A 10081-nucleotide genomic window follows, 5' to 3' on the forward strand; every position below is an offset into this window, starting at 1 on the left:
AAATATTGATGGATAGAAATTTTATAAATTTTTTATTTTTATTTTTCAAGTTAAAAATAAAATGAATATAAATTAATAATAAAAACAATATATTATCATATGATACTAAAAAATTGTTTTGGGTGTCCATTTAATTTTGTAACATTATCCTGTCGATGACATGTAACAGTCAATACTTATGATGGCTCAGGCCAGCTTTATTGGGATGGCCTACATATCCCAAATATCACAAAATGATTGAAATTTTGAAATTTCGCATGCCAGGTACCCACATGACGTATAATTGAAATTTCACAAAATGATTTATCAGAAGAACAAATTAACATATCCCATTAAAGCTTCATGAAATATATTTTAAACGTAACTACATGAATCACACTCATAGACCATGGAAAACATTTGTCACACGAGAAGTTTTTAGAATGGTGATTAATTTTGCTTCTGAAACAATCCAGGAACTAGAGAAGGAGGTGTCATTGGACAGTTATGAATAGCAAGCCTCGATGTTAACTTTTCACATTGATGTGCCCTATCCGAGTCTCTCTATTGGTGCTACACATGTCATGGCATTGCGTCCATGGCTCACCAAGTCATCTCCTTGCACAAGACATTGAGTCCTTGTGCCACCATGTTATTGTCCATGTCAAGGGCTAACAAAGTCAAATCCATGTGAACCTACAAGAAACACCTGTAGCATAAATGTGAATAGAACATATCAGATATCTATCTTTGTTGAAATACTTTTGGTGACATAGTTTTCATTACTACTTTTCGTATCGACATAATTTTTTTTTAGACAATTATACTTAGACTCTGTTTGACATTGAATTTAGGATGTGTTTTTAGTCTAAAAGTGTTTTTGAAAAAAAAAATTAGGTGTTTTACAAAATTTAAGAAACACTTTTAAAAATCTGAAAAATCACTTATAGTATTTTTTTTGGAAAAATACTTTATATGTGATTTTTATAAAAATACTTTTAAGGAAAATACTTCCATTAGAAATACTTTAAGTAGCAACACTGCCAAACATGTTTTTTTTCCAATTTATTAAAATAATATAGCAGTGCCCAAATATGAAGAAGAGGATGCTAATTTAGCAATAGATGGCTCAAAAATGAATTTTAAACATTTTACAATTCATCAAAATTTCAGAAATACATGGACTTACAGAAAGGCTCTTCATGAAAAGATACTCCACATCCTCTACAGAAAGTTTATTGCTCCAATGTGGTGCCCTCTTTGTTACCTTTAAAGCTTTTTAACAAAGACATTGTGCAGTTCTCTTTTTGTAAAGTTTACCTGGAAACAATCAATGAAAGAAAAAGAGCTATCAGATATTGTGGAAACACCTTCATAATGGAAGAGCAATGACAGAATAGGCAGCAAGGCATTTCAAAATACGATGCTGAAATTTGAAACTATAAGAATTGAAAAACAAATGCCATTATATAGCAGAAAATGCATTCTTCATAAAGTTAAAAGATTACTAGATGATGTGATATTTACAACATCTGCCACAGGCCCATCTCCATGGAAACATTGACATGAGCAATTGGACCAACTGAAACTTATCAAATATAAAATATTAACCAAGTTGCTAAACCAAAGGTATAATGCTAAACCAAGTAGCTCGAGCCAATACCGCACTAACACAAATATCCATACCTAGTCAGCAGCAATTCTATTTACTGGTCTGGCAAGAGTAGCTCAAGATTTCAAACTTCTTTCAGATGCTGGTGCATCCAAATTGACAACAATAAAGAACAGAAACTAAAAAAATGAGTGATCTAATTATTTGCACCGGAATTCAAGTATATACTCATTGTGGGCTATACTGAGATCCACATATTATATGATTCTAACTTCTCATTAGGGAGAACCTCGACCACTTCATGAAAGTTTTAAGAAAGTGACGATCAAAACATTTGGCATGGCTTACTAAGTAGTAAATTACAGATTTCCCCTTATGCCTAGTCCCAATGTGTTGGAATGATAGAAATTTTCCAGGTTCTATTACAAATTTAGTGTAATTTTTTACTCTGCCAAAAAGTTTCAGCTACAAACAATTTGAAACGCTTTAATGAATATTCATTCACAAAAGTCTCCTATCGTAATCTTTCAAACTACATGAAAGGAAATGATACAGAACCATCAAACCCTCAGACTAGGTCTAGAATAAGCATCTATAACTGAACTTGCATACAACAGGATAGTTTAACAACTTCAAAAACTAGGTTTCAGAGAACTGCCATCTAAAAAATATTTTAAAGATGGGCATATCTTGATTAATCATAATGGCTAGTATCAGAAAAAAGAAAAACCAATTAAACAAAAAAAAAAAAGAGGCTAGCTAAACGAATCTATATAGCTTGCCGTTGCAAAGGTCTATCATGGATGAAATTGCAAGCTGCCACATGAACCACAAAAGACAAGTACCCATTTGACAGATTTTAGAGTTTACTTGACACACTATTTGACAATGAATATTCATATTCTAGAGAAGTTCCCACCAATTTTGAGGCTATCTTCCATGCAACTTCTGAAGTTCTTTTGATCATAAATCAATTGTTTGGGCAATAGGACTGACATGTTCTCAGTAGAATGTGAAGAATATGCACAACTATTTACATGAAGGTGGATTGTACTTACTTTCCACCAACATAAGGAATGCCCTTCCTTGAATTGGCAGGGATTTCGCCTTGAAACCCAGGCATAATTTCTGTCATTTCCTGGACAATTTTGGGATCCTCACTGTAGCTCCCGTAGCATCAGCCCCATCTTGGATCTCTGCATATATATTATACATACGGGTCCAAGATTAGAATAGTTTGAAAGCCATACGTCATTTCACTAATACCAAAATTTTATTCAAATGATTTTCAATAGTATACACAGTACCTGGTTCAAAGGCATATGTAATGCCAGTAGCTCTAACTTCAAAGACAGTTGCAGGATGACATAATCAGCCGAGTAATGGATGAAACAATCCTTAAAGAGAGAAGTAGTTTATGAAGTTGCAAAGGAAAAGAGAAGAAGAAGATGAAGAAAAGTCATTACCATTATTGTCGGTGTATTTAAGAGTATTTAGATTCCCATGCCCAAGAAAATTTAGAAAAGTGGGGGAACCAAATTTTCTTATGATTCGGTACTATATGTGCTCCTCACCAAAGGATTGGTATTCTACTGTAAATGAGAAGAAACAAAAAAAGCTCAGAATTGCAGGAAAAAAATTTTATTTAAAGGGAAGCAATAAATTAATAATCCAAAAAATAAAAGCTCAAAGAGAGGAAGGAATCATAGACATTAATAATGAAGAGACTATAGACAACAGACAAAAATGAAAGAAAGCATATAGGTTTATGAGAATGATGAAATTAAAAAAAAAATTAAAAATAAAAATAAATAATAAAATTAACCTGAGCTCCCTTTCCAATGCTGTCACATTTGTCTCTCGAAAAGCGAACTGATTTAAGTTCTCAACATTATATTAAACCAAATCGAGTAAGCTTTCAACATTATCTAAAATTTGGTGAGAAAACATGAAGCAACTTATGATTTATTGGGCATATAATTAGCTGTTAATGATAACAAGCATGAAATAAATTTTAAAACTAGCCTAATTATTCAACAAACATGTATAATGAACTTAAATAACGTTATTAATTTGTCCAAAAGTAAATTGGTTAAAATAATTATAAGTATATTTATCCAAAAATATTAAATTAACTCACAATTCAAAACCGTGGAGAAGGTTTGCCTAACATGGAATCTTTGTCAGATTTCACATCCTCAGTAAAACTAATTTTGCATCAGAAAAACAGAAACAGAGGGTAACACTTTTAGAAGACTGATAGTATAACAATAAAAAATGAAGTCATAAAAAATGGAGGGATTGCACTCCTAAAACCTATTATAGATGACATGCTTTAACTAAAGAGCACAGAAGTCCTTTTGACATCTTTCAATAAGTATAGCATTCTCATTTTCATATATAATTGATCAAATATAACATTCTCATTTTCATGTATAATTTATCAAGTATGGTTATAATGTCACTCACTCTAGCAATGATACTCCCTTTCAAAGTTTTTCAAACTATGGAGTCTGGCTACTTCAGGTATGAGAAGAATAGTGCTACCTTCAATAAAAATGAAGAAGACTCTATCACAGTCAATCCAAAGCATTTAGGTTCCTGAGCTTGAAAAGCTTAAAAGAGGGGAATTAACCGAACTCATGTTTTACTGATTCAGCAGTATATGCTGCTCACTCAACTCTCAGCTATCCTCTGCTACACATGGGAATCAACAAACCAAAATTGCAAGCAAAGTATAACACTTTCTCAACAAACTGATTGAGAAGTAATAAACAATAAAGGGATCAAAAGCATAAACCTGAGTAGAAAGGATGGTTGTGAACAGTAACAAAAACTGAGGAGGCCTTAGGTTGGTGATGCAATTGATAACCCTTTTCATATTCATCAGCCATCCATAAGTGGCCAACATTTGCCTCTGAAACATTGAACAGTCTCAAACAGCATAATCATGTCGTTATGGTGGCTCAAGCAATCACAAATAGCGTGGAAAACAGTTCTCTTTTGCTTGTGTACCCAACTGTACAATTAAAAAAAAAAAGGAAAAGTAGAAGTAGAGGAAATATTAATTTCTTTCAGTGTCTGTGTCTTTAGCCTGTAAGTCATGATGAATATTATCAGAATAATACAATATTCATAATGTAGAGTGCCTATGGATTGTTACCTTCCAGAGATGTCAAGCCACCAATCCAGCCTAGTTATGAGGGTTTCCTTCAAATTGTGTGCCACTGTCATCATCCTCATTCTCTAACAGATGAAGTTCTTCTCAATGGCTGTGACATACTGAATATGTTGAGACAGAGACAGACATACAGAATACGTTGAGACAGACAGTGAACATGGATGATTTTAAGAATTTTCATAATGGCAACATTTGAAAGCCCAAAGTCCTTTGCAATATGCTTGCCAGCCTCAACCTCATTATCTAACAAAAGCTCTTTGCAACATTTATTCAAGGTCTCAAATGTGATGGAGATATAGAATCCACTGATAGACCAGTATCCATTTTTACATTTGACATGACAACAATTACATCTGCCATAAAAGTGTTAACCTAAGAAATTTCCAAACATGATGAATAGAAATATAAAATAGTAAGATCATTTTAGCAAACAATTATAATAGTTAATTATAACTATGAAAATACAAACATTACCAATTGATATCTTTAAAGATGCGATTTTCAAATTTTACTAATTACGAACATACTTCCAAGCCAAAAAAGTTCAACTAAATCATAATATCAACAGATGACTGGTTTTGTCTATATTTTTTTTTTTTGATAGATATGACTGGTTTTGTCTATACTACCACTATTAATGGCTGACATTATTATCAAGTGTTTTCATGTATGTTGAGTTTTGGTTAGAGTGATATTTTAGAAAATAGTATAAAGCATAGCAATAGACTTCAATTATTTATATGCTAATACATACACAGAGAGTAGAGACAAGATAAGCGGTGTAGAAAATTTTTGCTTTACACTATTCATTAATAAACAAAATTATAGATGAGCATAACATTCTTAATGGGTCAACAGTAAAATAAACGAGGATGCAGCCAGCAATGGTGGGAGGAGGGTTTTCTGAAATATGTCTGACAACACACCTGAATTGAAATGGCAGCCAAAGTCCTTTCTGCATTAGTCAGCTAGTAGATATAAATTGCTCAAGTGATTAATTTCAAAGCATATAAATAATATGTGGCTGCCAAACCAGAACAGTCCCAAATGATGAGTCTCTCCAGGGTGCTGAGAGAATGCATTTCTGATGGCAGTGATGCCAATTGAGGGGAAGGTTCATCCAGGCTTGTAATGTTGTCACTTGAGAGTAGAGAAGAGATAGAGTTTAATGCAAGTTAGTGGAGTTTTTCCTTCGCACTGGCCCTCAATACCTTTTTTCCAAGGCATAGGCAATATCCAGCCCATCTTCCATCATCATTTTGCATTGGGATATGAGAAACCTTTGGGCCAATGACTAATCACAAGCCTCCTAAACAAGGTGAAATCTGCAAGAAATTAGTAATGAAATCAACCCTAACATTTTCCCAAACTCTTAGAATGCAAAACTTAAAAAGCAATATAATTAGCTTGGTCCTCAATGACTAATTAATGACTTTTCTAATTGTACATTGATTTGAAGATGCAAAACTTTCAAACTTAGTCATCTAAGCATTTTATGAAACAGATTGACAAAAAAATAAAAATTTAAAGCTATTAAAAATAGGAAGAAACATTAGAGTGAAAACCTGAAATATATTGTAGATGAGATGCTTGAATTAAGGGATAGAAATTCCTTATGAATCATCCATTTCTGGTCAATATCAATTTTCAGGAACATTTAAGTGCATAGGGGCACATCCCCTTCTGGCAGTGATTTCAATTCAGGGCAAACATTTGAAGCTCATCAGGAGATGTCAAGCTGTTTAAGTTTCTAAACAAGAACAGTTGATGATTTGAAGAATTTCAAGAATGGTAACATTTCCAAGACCCAATGGTGGAGAGACCAACTAAAGCTTCGGAGTCCATTCAATTTGCATGCCGACCTCATCCTCATTATCTGACAAATGAAGCTCTCTGCAACATTTATTCAAGGTGTCAAAGGTGATGAAATATTGAATCCACTCATAGAGATGTTCAAGCCCCGCCATTAACCCTTTTACATTCAATTGACAACACTTACATCTGCAATAAAACAGTTCACCCAAATAATTTCCAAAATGGAGAATGTAAACACAAAATAGCAAGATCATTTTAGCAAGAAATTATAATAGTTAATTATAACTATGAAAATACACAGCATTAGAATTGATATCTTTAAATATAAGATTTTTAAACTTTACTAATTACAAGCATTTTCTCAAGCAAAAAAAAGGTTCAACTAAGTTATAATAAATGACAAGTAAATCATAATATCAATGAACTACTCTATCAACAGTGGACATAATGATAGTATAAAGCATAATAATAGACTACTGTTTTGTCTTTGCTGATAAATACACAGAGAGCAGTGATCACGAGACAAATAATACAGAAATTTTTTTATTTACATGATTCATTAATTAAAAAAATTATATATGAGTGCAACAATTTCAACAGATCAATAGTGAAATCAGTTATGATGCAGCCACCAATAATGGGAGGAGGATTACCTGAAATATATGCGTTGTTCATATTTGAATTAAAACGAAAGCAAATGTCCTTTCTGCTTTAGCCATCTAATAGATATGAATTTGTAGGCAATGTAAAATCTTTAGGCCAATCCAAGACCTATTTCCTTCTGGCATCCCTTTGGGCATTAGGCCAACTTAAGCTTCTTAAAGCAAGTAAAATCTGTGACAAATGATATTTATATGAGAGTTAGGTATTTCCTCGAACTTTTAGAATGCAGAACTCCAAGTAAAATGATATTAGTTTAGTAAACTGCATCAGCATATGGTTTGAAGATGGAAAAAATTTCCAAACTTACTCATTTGAGCATTTTGACAAACATACGAGGAGCAAATAAATTTTGAATACCAGGACAAAATGGAAATAGAGAATTTTGAATGTAAGATAATAAAAACTAAAGAAAAGTTAGGATTTCTGACCTGACATGGAATCCAATTTCATTCATTCTTTCATCGATGAAATCTATTTGTGGCCGGTCTTCAACAGTTTCCTCTTGGCCACTTTTTTCTAAGTTCAAACAATCAGAGACAACAGTTCTCTGTAGGCTGTTGAGGGAAGGCATCTCTTCCGGCAGTGATGTCAATTTGGGACATTTATATATTTTAAGCATTCTGAGTGAGGAGAATCCGCCTATCCAGTGTGGGAATGCTGTAAAATTGGGGCAGTTCCAAATGTTGAGAGTTTGGAGGGTGGAAACATGTTGAAGCAGCTCATCTGGGAGAGTTCTCATATCATCCACGACTGCAATAGATAGAGACTACAATGAAGAAGCAGTGAACAACATTTGACGTAATAGCTCTTCCTTCACCCCGAGCAGCTTTAGAGTCTTAAGACAGGTTAACGAAGGTACTTTCAAGAATGTGAGCTTAGGGCTAACCCAGATCTCCAAACTAGAAAGACGAGGAGATGAATGCAGCTCCAAGGAGGCTAACTTATCACAGAACTTGATATCTAGTTGTGAGAGAAGAGGGGATGAAGGCAGTGCAACTGATGTCAGATTAAAGCATCCCCATATGGTTAATTCGGAAAGACAAGGAAATGAAGGGCAAGGCTCCGTTGGTGAGTCCCTCCTCCAGAATTCCTTCAACTCAGGCATTAAGTTGAGTTTGAGGTATTGAAGAGATGGGAAGAACGGGCCTTCTGATGAACACTCCATGTACTCCACCTTTTCCATACCATCAAGCTCCAGAGACTTGAGGTGAGGGAGTTCAGCAAATGATGGAAGAATCTGGCATCCTGAACATCTTTCCAGATTAATTGTGATGAGGTTAGGCAGACTCGACCCATAATTCTTCATCCAACTTGGAAACCTCACGCCTCCATATCCTTCTACAGAGAGCTCCTCCAGGTGTGGATGTGGCTGTAGGCCTTCTATCAGTGATTCAGTGTCCTCACCCGATTGGGCTCTTGGGTCCTGCCATTTTAATCCCAAGGATTGAACGTATTTTTTCCCCCTCAAGTTTGCTTCCCTGGATTCTTCCACAACATCCCTCACATTTTCGAGCTTTTCAATCCTTAGCTTTCCTCTGAGGTTGTTAAGCCCTTCCAATTCACTCAACTTTCCAATTTGGCGATCATCCTTGAACCACCCCTTCCTATCTCCAACAACAAATAGTGGTAGCCTTTCAAGCGAAGTCAATTCTCTTATCCCACATGGCACATGAGTCAAACTCCTACACCCATTATCCTCCAAGTGCCTAAGATTAACCAATTCCCTTATATCTTTGGGGAATTCCTTTAAATATTCACAACCAACAAGTTATAATGTTTGCAAGTTATTCAACCTTGTAATAGAATTTGGGAGAGCATTAAAATGATTATAGGAAAGATTGAGATACCTTAGATGATTCAATTTGCCTAAAGACTTTGACACCTTCCTTATGTTGAACTTACTTAGGCTTAACACACGTAAATTTTTAAAATTTGAAATAAGCTTACTCACAATTGAGCTATCGTCTTCATATGTATGAAGCTTTAAAAAGGTTCTTATGTGTTTTACCTTCAAAGCCTTCCTCCCATTATTCAATGGTTTAGATCATGATACATGATGAACTCTTTCCAAGATCTCCTCCGCATCATTTCTTAAAATAAAGGTCTCAGATCCAACTAACTGGGCAAGGTCATGTATAAAATCATGCATTTTACAACTTGATACATTATTATAAACACCATTTTCAACCTCTTCCAACAATGATCTTGACAATAATTCCTCAAAATACTGATCTCCTACATTCTCGTCTAAAGGTTGAATATAACCTTGTGCCATCCATAATTGAACCAATAATTTTTTCTCAATTTCATAATTTTTTGGAAATAAGGCACAATAAGCAAAACATTGCTTCAAGTGGATTGGCAGGTTATCATAGCTTAACTTTAGCACTGATGAAACACTGTCATTTCCATCTCTCAATGACACATTGCTTCAAGTAAGAATACGTGTCATTCAAAGTGGAAGACGATAAAATTAAAAATATCAAATATAATTTATAAATAAATAAATTTTCTATATTTTATTTGATGGATGTTAACACTTATGCTAGAAGACAATAGTTTTCTTTATCCACACATGTTAGCCCTATCAAAATACTTAAATATGATATTGCTATAAGAAAATAAAATTATTTTATACCATTTCATTATTCTTATTTTATGTCCAAAAAAGTTGTTCAAATTATATTTGTTATTCATTACATATTTTTTTCTATGCTAATTAACTTAACACCAAAAATGTATTTTTATAAAAATTTATTTAGTTTTTTTAAATTTGATTCTCTCTTTTTAAGCTTCAATCTTAAAATTTATTTATTTATTTGAGACTTGAT

General features: G+C 33.6%; 1 long non-coding RNA gene across 14 annotated transcripts; it reads right to left on the reverse strand.

Moving 5' to 3' along the window:
- Positions 1–325: 325 nt before the first annotated feature.
- Positions 326–9668, reverse strand: LOC117908882. 14 transcript variants are annotated; one of them, XR_004650276.1, is made up of 13 exons: positions 7679–9668; positions 7241–7421; positions 6338–6665; positions 5699–6097; positions 4755–4863; positions 4392–4610; positions 4232–4285; positions 4061–4138; positions 3058–3183; positions 2899–2988; positions 2650–2787; positions 1169–1299; positions 326–688 (listed from the first exon to the last, which is right to left on the reverse strand). It is a non-coding gene; the product is annotated as an uncharacterized LOC117908882 (long non-coding RNA). The 14 variants fall into 14 exon arrangements; XR_004650277.1 differs by lacking the exon at positions 4232–4285; XR_004650275.1 differs by having other exon boundaries at positions 4061–4285.
- Between the last annotated feature and the right edge of the window lie 413 nt (positions 9669–10081).

This window comes from Vitis riparia, chromosome 19 (genome assembly GCF_004353265.1).
Source record: "Vitis riparia cultivar Riparia Gloire de Montpellier isolate 1030 chromosome 19, EGFV_Vit.rip_1.0, whole genome shotgun sequence".
In the NCBI taxonomy this organism is placed as follows: domain Eukaryota; kingdom Viridiplantae; phylum Streptophyta; class Magnoliopsida; order Vitales; family Vitaceae; genus Vitis; species Vitis riparia.